Below are 18,039 nucleotides of genomic sequence, written 5' to 3'. Positions count from 1 at the left end.
GAATTGTACCTGATATGTTTACTACAACCCTGGCATATCATGAGTGTGTTTTAAGTAAATAGGAAAGGTTTTGTGCCAGAAGCTCACACCCTCCCTTGAAGGGGCTCCCACGTTCAGGATACAGGTCCAGGCATGACAAACTCGCTTACCTCCTGAGTCCAGGGGAGAAAGTGCCCCTTAATGAAGTCAGGTGGAGAGGGGATGACCTAGTGGCCACATTTTCATCTCTGTGGCCTCACCCGCCTCCAGCCAACTCTGGATGGGCAGTGCTCACAATATTTTAAGAGAAGATAGAAATCTGGATTCTTACGCACTATCCCCCAATTTTTAAACATTGGCATTTAATTCAATTTTATTTTAAGCTCTGAGCAAAACAAACAAATGTATTTTCAGTGGGTTGCTCTCACAAGTAGCTGGTTTGTAGATTACACTCCAGTCTAGTCCTGCCAGTTCACTTTCTTTTATTTTTTTTTCCTGCATTTTAGAGAAGAGGAAACGGAGGCCTAGAGATAAATGCTTGGGCTCTGACATATCTGACCACTTAGTGGAGCCAAGTTCTCCTCTCCCCTGCTACCAACCACACCCGGGATTCCCGAGGAATCAATCAAGCGGGAGAGGGAACATCAAGGGGACATTTTCCCCATGGACCAGGGTTTTTCCAATAGCATATTTGAAATATGATTTAGGTTAGCCAGACACCATTTGCACCGTGTGTCAGACGTGCTGCTGGGCATAAAGCAGGAGCCTTCACCACTTCCAAAGCAATAGCAAAGATTCGCAATTTATGGAACCCAACTTCACTTCTAGCCCTGGGTGGGCACCAGGATTCCACCTTCCGTGAGCAATGCTAAGGTGGCATGCCAGAGAGGAGTAAGTTCTACCGTGAAGGAAGTCACAAAGTAAATGCTAGAGAGGTCAACAAAAGTAGGGAGACATGTTCAGGAGAGACATTTAAGTGTGATATTTTTAAAGAGAAAGTTAAGTTAAAAGCTTGTCACACTCTGAACTTGAGTTGTTTTACTCTTTTCTGTTGAAAACTGCTATCTGGTTCCCACCTACTTAACCTGCCTGCACCTCCACCTTCCAATCTACAAAATGGGCACAAAATCATAACTCACTTTGTACAGCTTGTGATGAGGATGGAATATGACATTTGTGGAGGATTAAGCAATAAAAACCAGCCATTGTTGTCACTGTCAGCAGCTGCCAGCCCACCTGTTTGCACAAGCAGTGGCTCAAGAGCCTTTAACTCATGGCCTCTCTTTATCCTAACTATCCACTTCTGTGACCTTCGCTGGGAAGAGTCCAGTGCATCTACCAACTGTGGAGTACCTAGTGTGTGCCAGGTCCTGTACTAAATTCTTCCACCTGTGTTCTCTCCTGTAGTCCTCAGAGCAACCCTGGGCACCAACATCATCATCACCATCTCTGCAGCTGAAGAACCTCAGGCTCTGGGAGAAAACATGAGGCATCCAAGGTCACCCCCAGGTGTGAATGTGACTTTGAGCAAGCCCCATTACCTCTCTGAGCCTCCAGCTTCTTCATCTGTAAAAGGAGGTTCAGGACACCCACCCCAGGGCTGCTGTGAGGCTCTATGAGGTAACGACTTCGAAAGTGCACCGTCAGCTGTAGATCCCAGCCAAACGCACGGTGTGGATGTGAGTCCTTCAGAGGCGACTCCTGTTTGGGATTCAGCGCATTTTAGCAGTAAGGGCTACTGAGAAGTTATTTCAAGTGTCTTTTTCTTGGGTGGTTTCAAATACATCTCCTTTCTCCAGCTAACAAGCCCAACACTGGCTTCAGCAGAAGCTAGGCACACAGAAAGTTACTTCCAGTGGAATGACCAGGAGGTAGAAGTGAGATAGGCATGATGGTCACAGCAGAGACAGGATCCCAGAGAAGGTCTCAGGCTATGCAGTCAAACAGATGTAGGATCAAATCCCAGCTCCTCCACTTACTAGCTGTGTGACCTTGAGACAACTAGCTAACCTCTCTGAGCCTAACACAGAGGGTTGTTATGATGAGGGGGATAAGCACAGCAGCTGAGAAAAAGCAATACACATGTACTGGAAAGGAAGCCTGCTCAAATAGGGCACAGCAGTACACATACATGGGACCACGAGGAGCTGGAGGGCAGACACTGCACTTTTCATCTTGGCAACCTGGCTCACAGTAGGTACACAGCCTTCATTTTCAAAAATAAAATTTTACATTCATTTTCCTTTCTGCCTTGTGCCCACCCACTTAATTCCCCTTGCCTTTCAACCCCCAGCCCCACCATCCCACCTCTGCGAAGTGTGAAAGAACACAGACTCTGATACCTGACAAACCTGTGTTGAAATCCAAACACTGTCCTGCCTGGCTGGATAGTCTTGGATAAGTTACCTCCCCTCGCTGACTCTCAGTTTTCTCTTCTGTAAGTGGGCTAATATTGCCTCTCTAGCAGGGTTGCTGTAACAGTTAGAGATGATGTATGTGGCTGGCATGGCCTCTGACACAGAGTAGGCATTCTGAAAGTGGCAGCAGAAATGCTGTTGTTCCTTCCAAGTGTAGCCCATGGCCACCTCTGGCTCTCCACTCACACTCAGACTAACTTCCTGAGGAGTTTACAATCAATTTGTCTCTACATCTCAGATGTCACAATACAGGCACCTTGGGTGTACACATCTCTAAAGAGTGGCATTTCACCTCCATTTCCACAATCACTTTACACAATTTCTACACTCTCACTGCTTCTATATTGGTTGAACTTGGAGGGATTAACAATGTCCTTAAAACACCTTAAAAAGGAGCATCAACAGACAAATCATTCTGGATCAAGAACAAATGGCTCAGAGATTAAAACACCTGTCCATAATCACCGACATTAGTCACTGACCGTGGGTTTACTCATGCCTATGAAAGTTCCCAAACTGAAAGTTCATGAATGAAGGATTTTCTGGTCCTGGATACTGTCTTATCCTCAAAGATAGCCTGCAAACTCTTCACTGTTACTTGACTGATAGTTTATGGGGGCTTCTCTGATGCCTTCAGATCAAGGCTAAATTATTGAGAGGTGGGATTGGCTCTGCTTCACTGTGAGGATTTGTGTGGGGGCAGGTGCAGGGCTTGAGAAACCCACTAAACTGGATCACACAGGGGCTGGGAAGCCACAGAGAGACAATCTACTCCTTGGAAGGTGTGTGCCCCGGAAGTCTGACGCTGGCAAGGGTCTCAGGCAAAACCTTGCCCAACGTCTGGCTAATATCCACTTACCCTGCATGCAACACAGACCCTCTTCTGGGAGCCCTCCTCAGAACTGCGAACAGAGTCTGCCCTGTTATTAGCTGGAAAAGTCTGGCTTTAACACTTGACATTGTGGGAGGATTGCCACAGCCATATGCGAGGGGCTTGGAGAGTTTATCTGCAGTGACATAGTCCAGTTGCCACTCTGAACCTGCAGTGATGTGTGACCTGCGGAAGCCACATATGCCATATAGTTTGTTCCAATGCAAATCAAAATGGAAAGGCACTCCTTTTGATTTGGGTAGGCAAAGAAAAAAAAGGAAAAAAAAAAAAAAAAGAGGCTGGGTGTGGTGGCTCATGCCTGTAATCCTAGCACTTTGGGAGGCCCAGGCAGTCAGATCACTTGAGGTTAGGAATTCAAGACCAACCTGGCGAAACCCTGTCTCTACTAAAAATACAGAAATTAGCTGGGTGTGGTGGTGTGCACCTGTATCCCAGCTACTTGGGAGGCTGAGGCACAAGAATCACTTAAACCCAGGAGGTGGAGTTGCAGTGAGCTGAGATTGCACCACTGCACTCCAGCCTAGGTGACAGAATGAAACTCTGCCTCAAAAAAAAAAAAAAAAAAAAAGTAAAAGAATTATTTTTATAATCTCTAAGTCCACCCTCTCTTATTCTGCATTCATTTAGGATTTCTCTCCACCTGCCTCCTACAGTGAGGAGGTGAGGGGTTCTCCCAACCTCCACAATTACCTGGCAAGGGCAGGAGTCTGATCTTAAAACCAGCACCGCGCTCCCCTGCTGCTTGCTCCATCGCTGGCTTCAACACCTGGGCCTCTCCCTCCAGGCCCCTGAGCTAATTACAGGCTTCCCTAAGTCATTGTAAGGAAGAGCTAATTAAATCAGGGTCGGCCATTAATTTTCTGGCTAAGGACAGGCAGCCTACACGTCTCTTCAATTCCAGAATCTGGAAACCACAGCTTGGAGCTTCCTTCATGGTTGGGAATAGGGTTTTATCTGTTAGGGCTGATTTTAGGAAAAGCAGCATGTCCTAGTGACCATAAGGGATCAGGTTGGGAACCTGAAAAACTGGGCTGCAGCCGAGTCTATATGGGAAAGGGTATGAGGAGGTGAAGTCAGATGTCCCTGCGCCCGCTATTAGCAATTGTGTGTTGTGAGAAAAACCCCTGCATTTGATCCCAGCCCTGGCACTTGCTATGCAGGTATCCTGGTCCAGAAGTATCCACATGCAAGGCAGGCAGCGTCAGTGCTGGCACAGAGAGTGGAGTGAGTTCAGAGCCAATGTTTGTTGAATGAACAAGTGACTACTGAGTCCCTGGCTCAGTGCCACACACACAGTAAACACCCAAACAATATTTGTTCTCTTGTCCCTCTTGGAATCTTCTTTTGGAACTATAACATTCATGGGATGAGGTGGCTTAAGTTCCTAAAACCTTTATATCAAAACATTCATTGGAAACTTTCCTCCTTTGAGATCAGGCTGAGAGATGTCAGAGGCAGGGTAGGGGCAGGGAACTGAGTTCTCCACTCCTAGAACTCCAACGCCTCTCACGTACCATCAGACGCCAGCCTGCCCTGCCGTGCTGCCATGCATCAGCATACCTCTCTGTAAAGCTGGGCACCTTGACAGGAGTCCCAGCTGTGACTCTTTTCCTTTTCTTGCTCTGTTCCCTCGTTAGCCGGCGCTTGGCTGGGAGAAAGCCGGTCAGGAGTGGGCTCAGGTGAAGCCGGAGAGCTGAGGCCAAGGAAGGGTTTTGCTGGGGTGAGAGTGGCACTCTCAGCTTGGCATGGTGGCACCCCCAGACCTTTGTCATGGGACAAGGCCAGATTCCCGGGAGTGCCTCCCCTACCCCTTCTAACCTCATTAGCCAAGTCCTCAATAACCCCTTGAAAGGCCCAGACATTGCACATTGCACCTTCATTATTTGCTCCCGCCTCGGCCACTTTATTGCAGATGGAGAGTGTTGTGCTTAGCTAATTCAGGGGACCCCCAAAGGTGGGAAACAAATAGGGCAAATCCACAGTATGGCTGAGGACTACTCTGTGTGTCAAGTTCAGCTCAGTGCCCAGAGTACAGATTCCGGAGTCTGGTTTGAATCCCAGCTAGTTGTTTGTCCTTGGGCAAGCTGCCTAACTTTTCTGTTCCTCAGTTTCCTCCTCTACAAAACTGGCATAATGATAACAGTATGTCCCTTATGGGGTTGCTGTAAGAATTAAATGAGCTCATAATATGCCAAGTGTTTAGACAGGGCCTAGTGCATAGTTGGTGTTCCATGAACATTAGTCATTACTCATGATCTCAGAACGAATATCTCAGTTTATATTCGCCACAGACCAGCCTGGCCAGAGAGTATGATGGCTCTCACTTTACAGATGAGGTCCAGGGAGGGGAAGCCACTTGCCCATGGCCGCACAGAACAAAATCCCTGCCTCACACCTGTCCCCAACAGAGGGGAGACTGACAGCACCTGCCAGTGAAAGCGGGGCCCAGGGCAGGGCAGAGGTAGTGAAAGGAGCTTTCAAAGAAGGGACAGGTCTCCCTCAGAGGCATGAGTGGAGTTGGGAGGTGGCTATAAATACACGAGGCGAGGGGCTCTGTAACTAGGCCAGGAATGTGTGTTAGTCATTGAGGTCAGCACGGCCTCAGCGGTGCTTGACTAGGAGAAAGCGGATCAGGAGTGGGCTCAGGTGAAGCTGGAGAGCTGAGGCTGAGGAGGGGTTTTGCTGGGGTGAGAGTGGCACTCTCAGCTTGGGGACATGCTGGCACCCCCAGACCTTTGTCGTGGGACAAGGGCAGATTCCCAGGAGTGCCTCCCCTACCCCTTCTAACCTCCGAGAAATCCTTCTGTAGCCCAGATCAGATCAAACCTCCAAGCTGCCTAAACCCACAGTCCTGGTTCCCAAAGGCAGACGTGAGTCCCCATTTTGGAGCGGGGCAAGCACACCCTCTCTAGTTTAATACCTGTGCACTTACTTTGATGTGTTAGGAGAAAAATACAACTGGCAAGGCAAATCCATGATATTGTGGCTATGAATGCTTAAGATAACACTAAGTAGAGAGATATATATGTTTCTAAAAGGGAGGTGATTTCAGGACAGATGCAAAGTATATGCTAGAACTTGCAGACTGGCAAACATCATTACTGGAGTTTGAGGGTTTCTGGTCCACAGACTAAATGGGAATCTTTTTGCTGTGAGATTCCAAGCCCTACCCGGCCTTCCGATACTCCCACCCCAACCCCACCCTACCTTCATTCTTGCTGTGCCCGCTACCTGGAGTGCCTCACTGGCAAAGGCCAGGTGAAATGTGCTCCTCACTGCAACCTGCACAGGCTGCCCAATCCCCCATCCATCCACTGCCATTTCCCACGCTGCGTGAGGTCATCCTATCTGCAGCCATTGCTCCCTCAGCAACAGGGAAAGCAAGCTCTGTGTCTGTCTTTCTACCTGCTGTGCCCAGCACGGTGCCTAGAGCCAAGCACAGGCCCAGGATGTGACACCCGGTTCACATCCTGGAGCTGTCACTGCCTGGTGCAAGACTGTGCATGTGCAACCTTACATCTCTGGGCTTAGTCACCTCCCCGTGCAACAGATGGGAATGACGAGCTTCCTTCTTCAGTGGGGTTGCACGGATTCAGTGAGTTTACTCCACCTCAAGGCTTTCTTAGCCCAGTGCCTGGCATGTGCTTGGCACTCCACAAGTAGTGACTGAGTAGTAGTATCATCAATGCTATTGTCGTTATTAAGGGCTGGTGGATATTCATTAAATGAGTCCATAGTGTTGTAGGCTGAAGGGGAGAGAAAACAGAATGGAACATGTGTGCATTTAGCCTGGAGAGAAAATTATCAGTGGCTATTTTCCCCACCCCTCTCATTTTGAATATGGGGAAACTATGGCCCACACTGCACCCCTAGGACCAGGACCCAGAACATTTACCCTTCAGTCTATGGTGCTCCACCACCACCTCCCTCCCCAGGCTAGGGGAAGGGGAAGGGGTGGCTGAGGCCAGATGCACCTGCCCAGTGAGACACTTGCAGGCTCCCCACCCCCAGCCTTCCTCAGCTCCTCGGTGTAGACCCAGGAGACCTGGTTAGGAGTTCCAGGGCTGTGGTCTGCACCGAGCTGGCAGGAGAGTCCTCACTTCACTGAGGCAGTGAATCAAAAGCCTCATTCTTTGCAGACTCCTCGGATAGGTAGAAGCAGACTTGACCTTTGTCGTTTGTTATTTTTAGCAGAGCAGGCAAGGAATGATAAAAACCTGTACAGGAGCTGGCTATAAATAGCACGCCTGTGGCTTTTTTTAAGAAAAACACACACACACACACACATCTGAAAATTGTAGATCTAAACAAGCATTGCCCTTCAAAGTAGAATAACAGCATTAGCGTGACACTTTATAATCAGCAAGCCCATTTAAGCTGTCACTTCAGCTCCGCGCACAATTCCACAGGGTGGACGCTTCCATCGTCTCCATTTTGCAGATGAGGAAACAAGGAATGAAGTCAGCCAGGAAGGCTGTGGGCACGGCACCTGACACGTGGCAGAAGCCCTGTAAATACCGCTTTTCTTGTCACTGAATCTCCGAGAAGTTGAGTAACTTGTCCAGTGCCACACCAGGAGAAGGAAGAGAAGCAGGACAGATGCCAGGACCACCTGTCTCCAAGTCTATGAGTTCCCTGGCTAGGGCTGAAGGAAGAAGAGTTAGACCTGGAGAGGTCAGAGGAGCGGCACTGGAAGTTATGGGGACAATGGATTGAGAACTAGAATGACACAGTGGTATCCGAGGTGCTGGCAGCTGAGAGGGGGTGGCTGTTTGGGAAGTGCCTTTGGGGTCAGCAACGAGAAAGGAAAAAGGAGGAGAGGAGAGGAAGACTTCCTCACCTCCTTTGTCACGTCCTGGGCATGTGCTTGGCTCTAGGCACTGTGCTGGGCACAGCAGGTAGGAAGACAGACACAGAGCTTGCTTTCCTTGTTGCTGAGGGAGCAATGGCTGCAGAAAACTGCCATAAAAAACTGGCCAACAGTTTTTTAGGGCAGTGCCATGCCAGGGTCACCTCATCCGGCACTGCCCTCCTTTGGGCAGAGTGGGAAATGTCGGTAGGCTCCATGGCGGGAGGGCTAAAAGCAGGTTATCAACACTGGGATGGGAGCCAACAGAGGCCCAGGGGCTGGGGCCAGGGCAGCCTGCAGCAGGAAGGAACAGGTTGAGGGTAACCAAATCAGAAAGGGGTCCTGAAACTTGAAAGGTAATGAACTCCAGTTAACCGTGTTGAGGGCCTGCCCAGGGTTCTGTGGTGTGCTGATAAATGTTTCACAACCAGCTCTCAGGGCTGCTCTCCAGTGCTTGCCAATTTCTGTGGTGTCAATGCTCCCGCCTTGGCAGATTGTAAGCTGCCAACATGAGATCACTGACACACACAATCGGCTCTCACAAGTCAATATAAGCAACTCCAGAACAAGATTGCTGCCACACCATGCCACACAAGATGGAGATACTTATGTCCTGCTTGTTTCAACGGAAAAGAGAAGGGCAGTTTTTAAGCTATCATTAATTGTGCATGTAACACATGACAGGCAAAGTATTTTACAGGCACTATCTCAGTTAATTCTCAGTACACAACTGCAAAGTAGATATCATTGCCACATTAATGATGAAGAAACCAGGCTCAGAAGGGTGAAGTGACTTGCCCGAGGTCACAAAGCCCAGTGAGTGGTGGAGCTCAGACTTAAGCCCAGGCCTATGTGAGTTCAGAGCCTGTGCCCCAGACATATACCACCTGGCCTCTAGCCATGGTAGTTGTGGGAGCTCAGTTGGGTTTTCAGGCAGAGGCTGTGGGTGGGTTCCTCTGCAGGGCTGGCAGCTGAGAGCTCCCACCAAGTCACAGGGGAAATGGTTACCACCCTTGGGGAAGGTCCTGAGAAGATTGAGACAACCCCCATGGGGAGAAAGCAGAGCAGGAAATGACCCTTTTAATACTGAAGAAATAAACCAATGGTGTCTTCAGATTACCTCTCACTTTGTTTGAAATCTAAGATCAGATTGTCTATGAATCAAAAGTGTTGTCACCTTTGCAGAATAGAGATGAAAAAGCAAGCTAGATGTCCCTGAGCACCCACTATGTGCCATGTACATATGTATTACTCATTACGCCTCCCAACACTCCCATGATTGCAGGTGTTATCAGTCCCATTTTACAGATGTATTAATAGAAACTGAGGTTCACATTGGTCAAGTGACTAGTGCAAGGTTACCCAATGGTAAGTGGCAGAGCTGGGCTTCAATCCCACATCTCTTTGATGCCCAAGACCCTGCTCTATCCTCTGTGTCCCCCAGAAAGAAACAACACCTTATATCCAAGAATCTACTTACAGTTTACGGAGATCCTTCCATACCCTTCTTTTGTTTGGCTACTGCTAACCAGCCCCTGGGGAGGTTAGGGAGGCTGGGGGGATAAGGTCAGCACTCCCTGGGCCCACGGCAGCTGTCTTGCCCAATAACTCCTGATCTAGTTCTCTTCCCACCCCCCTGGAGCTGCCTGCTGGGGGACGTGCAGTGAGAGAGGTGGCCCAGCCTTTCAGGAAGTCTCATCCACAGAGGGCCTGCAGAGTGGCCACAAGGCTGGGGTTGTCCCCACTGCTGGTGGCAGGCCTCCTTGGAGAGCCCATGCTCTTTGGAGCTGTGTCTGATGAAGATGAGCCCTGAGAAAGGTAGCCCCACATAAGGGGGGTTCCTTATGGGGCTAACAGGCAACCATGGAGTGAGTACTTGCCTCCAAGCCATGGTCTGGCTGAGTGTGCTCAAGGCAGGTGGTGACCGCTCTCTGGGCCTCAGGATCTCTATCTGTAAAACGGAAGGCTAGGGTTGAACAGAGGAATGCAGCGGCACCCCCAGCCCTGATGCACTGCAAGTCCACATAAACCAGCCCCAAAGGCAGATCCCAAAGGGAATTTCATCTCAATTGCCCATGACCCTGGCCTCAGTCTCCCCTTGTGCCAGGGTGCCCCCTCAGCCCCCTGCACATTCAAGACTCTGTGAATGTCTGCTGGCTGTTCTTCTCCTCCCAACTGTGGCCCTGTGAAAGCAGGTCCCCTTTCCTCCTTGCTGATGTGTCCTGGGCTCTGAGTCCACCCCAGATCACGGCATATTGAGTGGGTCATAGGACCTGCGGAAGGCAAGACATGACTGTGCCGCGCTGCCGCGTCGCAGATGCTATTGCATGCAGGGCCTTCACTGAGGGCTTCGTGTTCATCATCGGGTTCCATCCTTAAAACCTTTCCCAGCTGCCCCGCTTCCCAGGGTGAGGACAGAAATCTGTAGAGTGGTCCACAGGGGCCCCCACTGCCTCTCCTGTCCCTTGCCCACAGCCATCCGGGCCTCCTTTTAATTCATTGAGAACTGCTAAGTTTTTCCGGTCTCAGGGCCTTTGCACAAGCCACACCCTTTGTCAGGAACACTGCCTCTCCTCTTACCTACTGAACTCCACTCCAGCCTGCAGAACCCAGCTCAGTCATCGCCCCCTCGAGGAAACCCTCTGTGATGCTTCCTCCTCTTGCCAGAGACACCAGGGGCCTCCTGCTGAGCATGCTCTCACCCCTCTGTAAATACACATTGGTTTGTGTGATCATTTCATTTCATGGCTGTCTCTAAACCCTCTTGAGAGCAGACACCATGGGCGTTTCTGCTTACCACTGTATTCTCAGTACCTAACACAGAACCTGGGAAGGAGATGCTCAATGGGTATTTGTGAAATAAGTAAGTCAATGGAGAAGCAGGAAGCATATGGCCTCGTGCCCATTTTACAAATGAGGAGCCTGAGGCCAGAGAGGTTGAGGGACTTGCCCAAAGTCACACAGCCCATCACGGTAAAGCAGGCATTTGAGCAAGGGCCACCAGACTCCAGCTCTCAAATTCTTTGTACCACTTCAGAATTGCCGCCTGTGGGTGCAATGGAGGACTGAGGCAGAGTCCCAGAGGGTGGGGCTGGAGTGACAGGAAAGGGCTGTGGTTGCTCCGAGAACCCTGGCTGCCTGCAAACCTCACAGGGAGGGAGCCCGCAGCCCCTCTGCTCCTACGCAAGCCTTCCAGGAAAGATCTGAGCTCTCATTCTGACTCCGGGTGTGTCATCCTAGGTTTGTTACCTCCACTCTCTACGTCTCAGTTTCTTCATCAATAAAATGGGGGTGATACTCTCCACATAGCAAGACTGTTGGAGACAGAAGGAAGCTAGGGTGTGTGTGTGTGTGTGTGTGTGTGTGTGTGTGCTTTAGCACCCAGGAACACGCTCAGCAGAAGTAGTGATGTGGCCCCGGTGACCTCTGAGCCATTCAGGCTGGACATGCAAGCCCCTGGGATGACCACATTTTATTCCCTAACTTCTGGTTATATTCCCAGCAGTGTTGGCCACCCAGTGAGTCAGCAGTTAGGACTGCCAGCTCACAGCATTCTCAGTCGTCACCCCTCTGCTCTAGGAATCCTCTTTCCCTGCTGGGTCCCCAACCCTCTTCAGCAAGAAGATGACAGAGAGATCACAGGCTTCAGGGAAGACAGTACATACCTGGATCCTCAGTCCTGTGTCACAGAGCTGTGCACCCTTGAACAAGCCACACACCCTCTCTGGGCTCATTTCCTAGCCTCTAGGTTGAAGACTGATAACATCAAACTCTGCTGGAGTAGTAGTCAAGAGCCTGGCACACAGTAGGTGCTCAGTAAATGTCAGGTTCCCTTTCCTCTTCTGACATTCCTGGATTCATCATCCCCACCCGCCCCCTTTCCTCCTTTCTTCTCCTCTTCTTTCTTCTGAAAGGAGGCAGCCTTTCAGCAAGAGTGAAAACACACACATGTCAATGTTAGCTAGGGATCCCAGTACAGAGCCTCACATTCAGTGAGAGCTGAATGAATATTTGTTGCCTGAATGATCCAAAGAAATGAATTACGAATGGCAGAGTGTCAGGCTGTAGGTAGCTTGGAGGGGCCGTTTAGGGATAGGGGCTTTCCTTCCTAGGTGTCCAACTCACCTTGAGTCCAACCCTGGACTCAAGCACTCTGGTCCCAGTTGGGACATCTCTGGGCATTGGGATCTGAGTGGAGTTGGGGTCTCCCTTGACCCTTCCCAAGTTGGGCATGGGGAGGGAGCCCCATTCATTGACAGCTCAGGAAATAGGAACTTCTAAGCCAGGACCCCTAAATGAGTCCAAAGAATATTTCCAGAGCCACAAAGAGATGCAAACATCCTCCAAAACTACTAGAAGAATTGCTTTTTCATTCAACAAACCTGCACCCATCAGTTCAATCAATACTGAGGATCTTTTCCCAGTGCTGGGGATACCTCAGGCAAATGACAGACAGTTTCCCTTTCCTGGGGAGTACCCCAGCCAGACGGACAAGACGGATGCATAGAAAAAGGTTAATTGCAACATACTCTTCTTGGGGCACGGGGAAAGGGGGGATGGAGGGAAAATTAAGGAAGGCTTCATGGAGGAGGGGTTGCTGGAGCTGAGTCTTGAAGGATCAGTAGGAGTTCTCCAGGTAGAGAAGTGGAAAGGGAAGGCATCCCTGGCAGAGGGGGTGGCACATGTAAAGACGCAGAGGCATGGAAATGCAAGAGTGTCTTTGGAGCAACAAAGACCCACTGTGGGGTCTGAGGGTAATGGGAGCAGTCTGGAGTAGTTATTCAGGCCTCATGAGCTACAGTGAGGAGTTTGGATTTGATGCTGAGAGCACAAAGGAACCAAAGAAGGGTTTGGAGGAATGTAGGCTGCTCCCCAAGGCTGCAGGGAGTTAGGAAATGGCCAGGGGATGGCAGGGGAGGGGGAGGGAGGACAGTTAGGAGGCAGGATTTATGGCTGGGAGTGGGCAGCATGTATGACTCCGCATTACCAAGGAGGCATTAGCTCTGAGGGGCAGTGCGGATGGGACCATGGCCTTGTGCCTGAGAAAGGCAGCCTGCCCCAGAGTGTCCTCTGAGAGTAGCTCCTGCTTCCCCTTCTTCCAGGAGGAAAGGCACCAGATCCCTCATTGTTTCCACAGTAACACTGTGAGCTCATGGCCCTGACCTTGGCCTCTGGCCTTCCAGAGGGGAGGCAGGGTCAACCATCACCACTCACTGCCCCACACAGGTGGGAGCCTAGGGTTGGCCCTCATGGGGCTAAGGTTTTCTAAGCTGTGTGGCCAGGAAGATATGCCCACCGCTTTGGGAAACCTAGGTCCCAAGCGGTTCCTGGACCAGGTTCACCCCACCTCCCACAGGGTTCTTGGGCTTGCCGCAGGGCCTCCTGTAGTTCCTGTTTCAAGTTCCAATTCCCCTACTCACTCTGTGACCTCGGGCTACATTGTTTTACCTGTACCTCAGTTTCCTCATCTGTAAAATGGGAATAAAAATAGGATCCACCTCCCAGGGTTTTGTGAGGAACACACAATGAGGTGTGTGCACAGAATGCCTGGCACATAGTAGGATGTCAGTGTGAATGGTGGCTGGCCAGAATTCTCCAGAAGCCAGGCCTACAACCTCCTCCCTGAGGGAGCAAGGACCAGTAGGAGGAGGAAAGAACTGGTGACCTGCGTTCAAATCTCAGTAGACTAGAGACCAGCCCAGCTCCAGCCCTGCAGGTGGTATCTAGGAACCCTTATCTATCAGCCAGAGGAGGTGGAAGGCACCCACTCTCCACCAGCGTTTTCCCTGGGGCCTGCTGGAGAATCTCACCTTCTGTTTCTTCCACTAATAACAGCTGCCATTCTCCTTTAACTTGCAACCCCACCAAATAGGTATTATCATACCCATTTTGCAGATGAAAAAAAAAACTGGGACTCAGGGAGGTTGAGTCATTTGCCCAAGGTCATACATCCGGTAAGTGAGGGAGCCAGGAGTTGGACCCAGGTCTGTGTGGACACAAAGCCTCCACTTGAGATCTGGTTGGCTGAGGGAGTTTCAGGCCTTGGTGGGAGTGGGGAATGGGTGTGAGGCCTCCATGCGACTGGAGAGGAGATTTTGGGCAAGGCAGCCCATGTGGTCCCCTGGATCCACAGTCCATGGCCCCTCAAGGTCTGGGCTAGAGATCCTGAGTTGTGTGCTTCAAACTTAGGTAACTTTAGGCAGGCGCAGAGAGAAGGGCCTAGGGCTTGAGCGGGACCCTCGATCTTACTGTGGTCCTCCCCGGCTCTGTAACTTTTAAGTAAGGCCCTGTGGTCTCCAGGTCTCAATTTTCTTTTCCGTAAAATGGGAAGAAGCCCGGGCTCTTTGGGGGTAATCTGTGGGGGTCAGAGGAGACCTTCTCATCCCCCGAGGAACCCAGCTGACAGCTCTCTGTGGCAGCAGCGACCTGAGGGCTGCCCCAGGACTCCTACCCAGGTATCTGCAGACCCTGAGCCAGGAAGGCAAGGGCAGGGGTAGCCCCATCCATGCTTCCCAGAAAGATGAGAGACAACAGAGAGCCCACATCTCATGCCAAGGACACAGCTGGCCTCTAATTACATTCAGTCCTCTCCCCTCAGACCCGCCTGGACCTACCTCTTCTATTGCCCTCATGCAGAGAGCCTCCTCTATTGCCCTTATGCAGAGAGCCTCCAGCAGCCTGGGTGAAGCTCCATGTCCCCATTCCTAGACAAACTGACCCTCTTCACTCACCCTGTGTCTCAGCTCTAGGACCCCTCCCCAAGGGAGAAAAACGTGGTCTGGCCGACTCAACACAGAGTGAAAATCACCCTCACCCTGTGAGGGCTCTCCCCTCCATCCCCCTCCCCTATTTCTCATACTTTTCCCTAACCCTGACTCTCAGTCGGTGTCCACCATAAGCCAAATCATGCTGGAGGCAGAAGCTATCAGTAATCCTCCCAGCTGGCCTCCTGCCTCTTTTCCCCTCTTCCCTGTGGCTGACCCTGACCTGTCATTTCCAACCTTCCTGGAGTTGCAACACTAGTGCCATTGTTTGTCTAATTTCACAACACCTCTGCCTGTCCAATACCCCCTGCCCCCCAACACATCCTGGAAGGACGGGCCAGATGACCCAGGTGTATCTGCTGCAGAAAGGGAAGGCAAAGGGGACGGGGCAGGGGACAGATGTTTGTAGCCAGATTCCACCCTCAAGAATGACCTTAGGCAAGCCTAATCTTTTTCTTGAGGCTTCGCTTTGCTGAACTATAAAATGGGAGAATTGGATAGGAGTTCTCGAGGGTCCAGCAGAGTCGTTCAAGCCTTTACTGCACCATCTAACTCATGCTGGGACCTGAGACCTGGGATGCTGGAGACATGTCTGATGTGGTCACAGCCCAGTGAGGGAGACAGATGTGTAGACCATCAATACAGTGTGGTCAGAGCTAGAATAGAGGCATGAACCAACTCAGTTGGTGGAATCAGGAAGACTGTCTGGGGAAGCAGCATTTGAGTTGGACTTTGAAGAGTGAGTAGGAGTGGGCCTAGAACTCGGGTATACTCAGAAGGAAAACCTTCAGACTATGCTGTTCAATATTTGCACTGCCTCAGGAGATGGGGGCATCCAGTCACTGGGGAGTGGATGCAGGCACTGAAAGACATGGGACCCAGAATGTCAAGGAGATGGGAACTTGGCCAGGTGGCAGTTCTAGTCTTAGTTTCTGAAAACCAAAATCCACAACTGCCTGAAAGTCTGGCTGCTAGTGTATGTTGGTGAGGGCCCAGCCCATCCCAGACAGGGACCACCGGACAGGTAAGACTCAGGACTTGGGAGCAGATGAGTGTTAGGGCTCCCAGTGAGCCCACACTCATGATGGCCTTCGCATGCAGGGAGCCCTGGGCTTGGGTGCTCACGGCAGCCACCCCAGAGGTAGTTGGGAGGATCAAATGATTTGCTGTTTTGTAGGTGGCCTTTACAAACTGTAAAGTGTGCTGGACACAGAAGGCAGTGTGATTGTTGAAATGTGTGGCTCATAACAGGCTGCTTCTGGGGCTATTTTGTAACCAGGGAAAGTGGCTTGCCACCAAAGATGTTGAAGTAATAATGGTGGGATTCCTGCACAGACATGTAGGCTAGCAACAGATGGGAAGTGCAATGGGCCTTTCCCCCTCTGCCCATCTTTGCCCACCCTCACCCCAACATCTCAGAACACTTTTACATGGGCCTGTTTTGGGGAATGGAGAGCCTGTAGGCTTTGGGGAAGGGCGGATGCTTGGCGCTGGTCCCTGGGGTAGAGCTGACTAGGGACTGCTGACTTAGAAGACCACCCAGAGGGGTGGCCAGTGGAATCCCCTCAACTACACCCCTAAGAGGGGTAGAGTTCCCATCTGTACCCCCAAGATGAGGCAAAGATGAGGCTGCTTTGGAAGCTCCCAATCTTGGGCCGTTGGTGTGGGGGCGAGATCCTCCCTGAGGGGTGTCCTGGGCTGCTCTGTCAGAGCCCCAGCAGGGAGCCTTGCCTGGCCTATGAGTCACACCCTTGACCCAGTGGAGTCCAGGGCCTTGAATGACCACCCAGCCCTTGGCATCTGTAGCTTCTCAGCATCCTCCCTGCGTTGAAGCCACCCTGTGAGCTAAGGGGCAGGTGGGTACCCTTCCATGGGGCTGGGGGGTGAGAAGCAAGAAGGTCTCAGCATGGCCTTCTGGTGGGATCCCCACCACAGGCGCTCCCAGCTCTCTCCCTCCCGAGGCCCCTCTGCACGGCCAGGTTCCGATTTTGGTGCAGTGCAGACTTTCAGCTTAACGAGACAAATTGATATTCTGTGCCAGCCCAGGGATGGAGCGGCAGCTCGGGACGCTTGGGCGGGCAGCTCAGAGGTGGGCAGGAGGTGGGGGCAGGGGAAAGAGGCAGCTTCTGCCTAAAACTGCCTCCTGAGGCCGCCTCCAGCCCTGCCCCTGTCCCCCATGCACCCCTCCACCCTGACAGGTGCCCTGAGACGCTGGTCCTGAAGGTCCTTCCACCTTCAGTGCCCTCCCTCCAAGCAGGGCACCCCTCCTGGAGTGGACAGGGCAGTGGAGGCCGAGGCTTCAGAATTCTAAAGAAGCCCCTCGCCCCCAGTGACCTCCTAACCTTGCTCTTAGGACTCTTCTCCCACCCATCTGAAGTTAAAAGAGCAGCAGTTCTGACAGAGATGAGGCAGGAAGAGGTGAGCAGCTGGCTAGGGGCTTCCAATCCTACAGACTCCTCACCGGGGGTCCCTGGCTTCCCCCTGGAAGTGTCAGTCAGCCCACAGTCAGCCTGCAACTCATCCTAGATGTCCTGAAGATTAGGTGGGTGTACAGACATGCAGACACCCCTGCTGGTGGGCACCTGGCGGAGAAAAGGCCCTTTGAGGCAGGCCCTTCTGCCAAGCCAGCCCCTACCACCACACCCCTGAGGGCAGGTGGGGTCGCACACAGGCAGGGCGGGTAGCAGGGGTAGCGCTTCAGGGCAGCAGAGAGCTGCTGCGGGCTCTGCTCCACTGGCCCTGCAACCACAGATGTGTTTAAACTGTGTTGAGTCCACTTCTCTCCACTTACGACCTTTGCCCCTTTGTCCCCCAGGTCTGGGGGTGCCTTGACTACAGAGAGGGGGCCAGAACGCCTGACCAACCAGATAAGTCCCCCAGAGAGCAAGGGACGACTTGGGGCCATTTGAGCAAAATCCTCCCTCTCTGCCCCCGTTCCCCCCACCACCACTTTCAGGACCCCCTTCCCTCCAGCACAGCCCAGCCCTACCCTCTCCGTGCCCTTGACATTCCCTCCTGCTTCTGGGGAGCGGGCATATTCCTGGGACTCTGCCAGCTTCGGTTCCTCATGATCCCACGGGAGGAATTAAAACCGCAAACAACACCGTGGTGGTTCGGTCCACACACCCCCCGCCCCCC

At 51.7% G+C, this 18,039-nt stretch overlaps 1 protein-coding gene across 1 annotated transcript in view; it reads left to right on the top strand.

Annotated features, from left to right (window-relative positions):
• Positions 1–18,039, top strand: part of ATP2B2 (ATPase, Ca++ transporting, plasma membrane 2) — a 216,620-nt gene that overhangs the window by 9,828 nt on the left and 188,753 nt on the right. The window lies entirely within an intron of this gene.

Source organism: Colobus angolensis, unplaced genomic scaffold (assembly GCF_000951035.1).
Source record: "Colobus angolensis palliatus isolate OR3802 unplaced genomic scaffold, Cang.pa_1.0 Scaffold34, whole genome shotgun sequence".
NCBI lineage: Eukaryota > Metazoa > Chordata > Mammalia > Primates > Cercopithecidae > Colobus > Colobus angolensis.
Note: the sequence above shows the minus strand (reverse complement) of the source record. Positions and strands in the feature narration are given on the sequence as shown.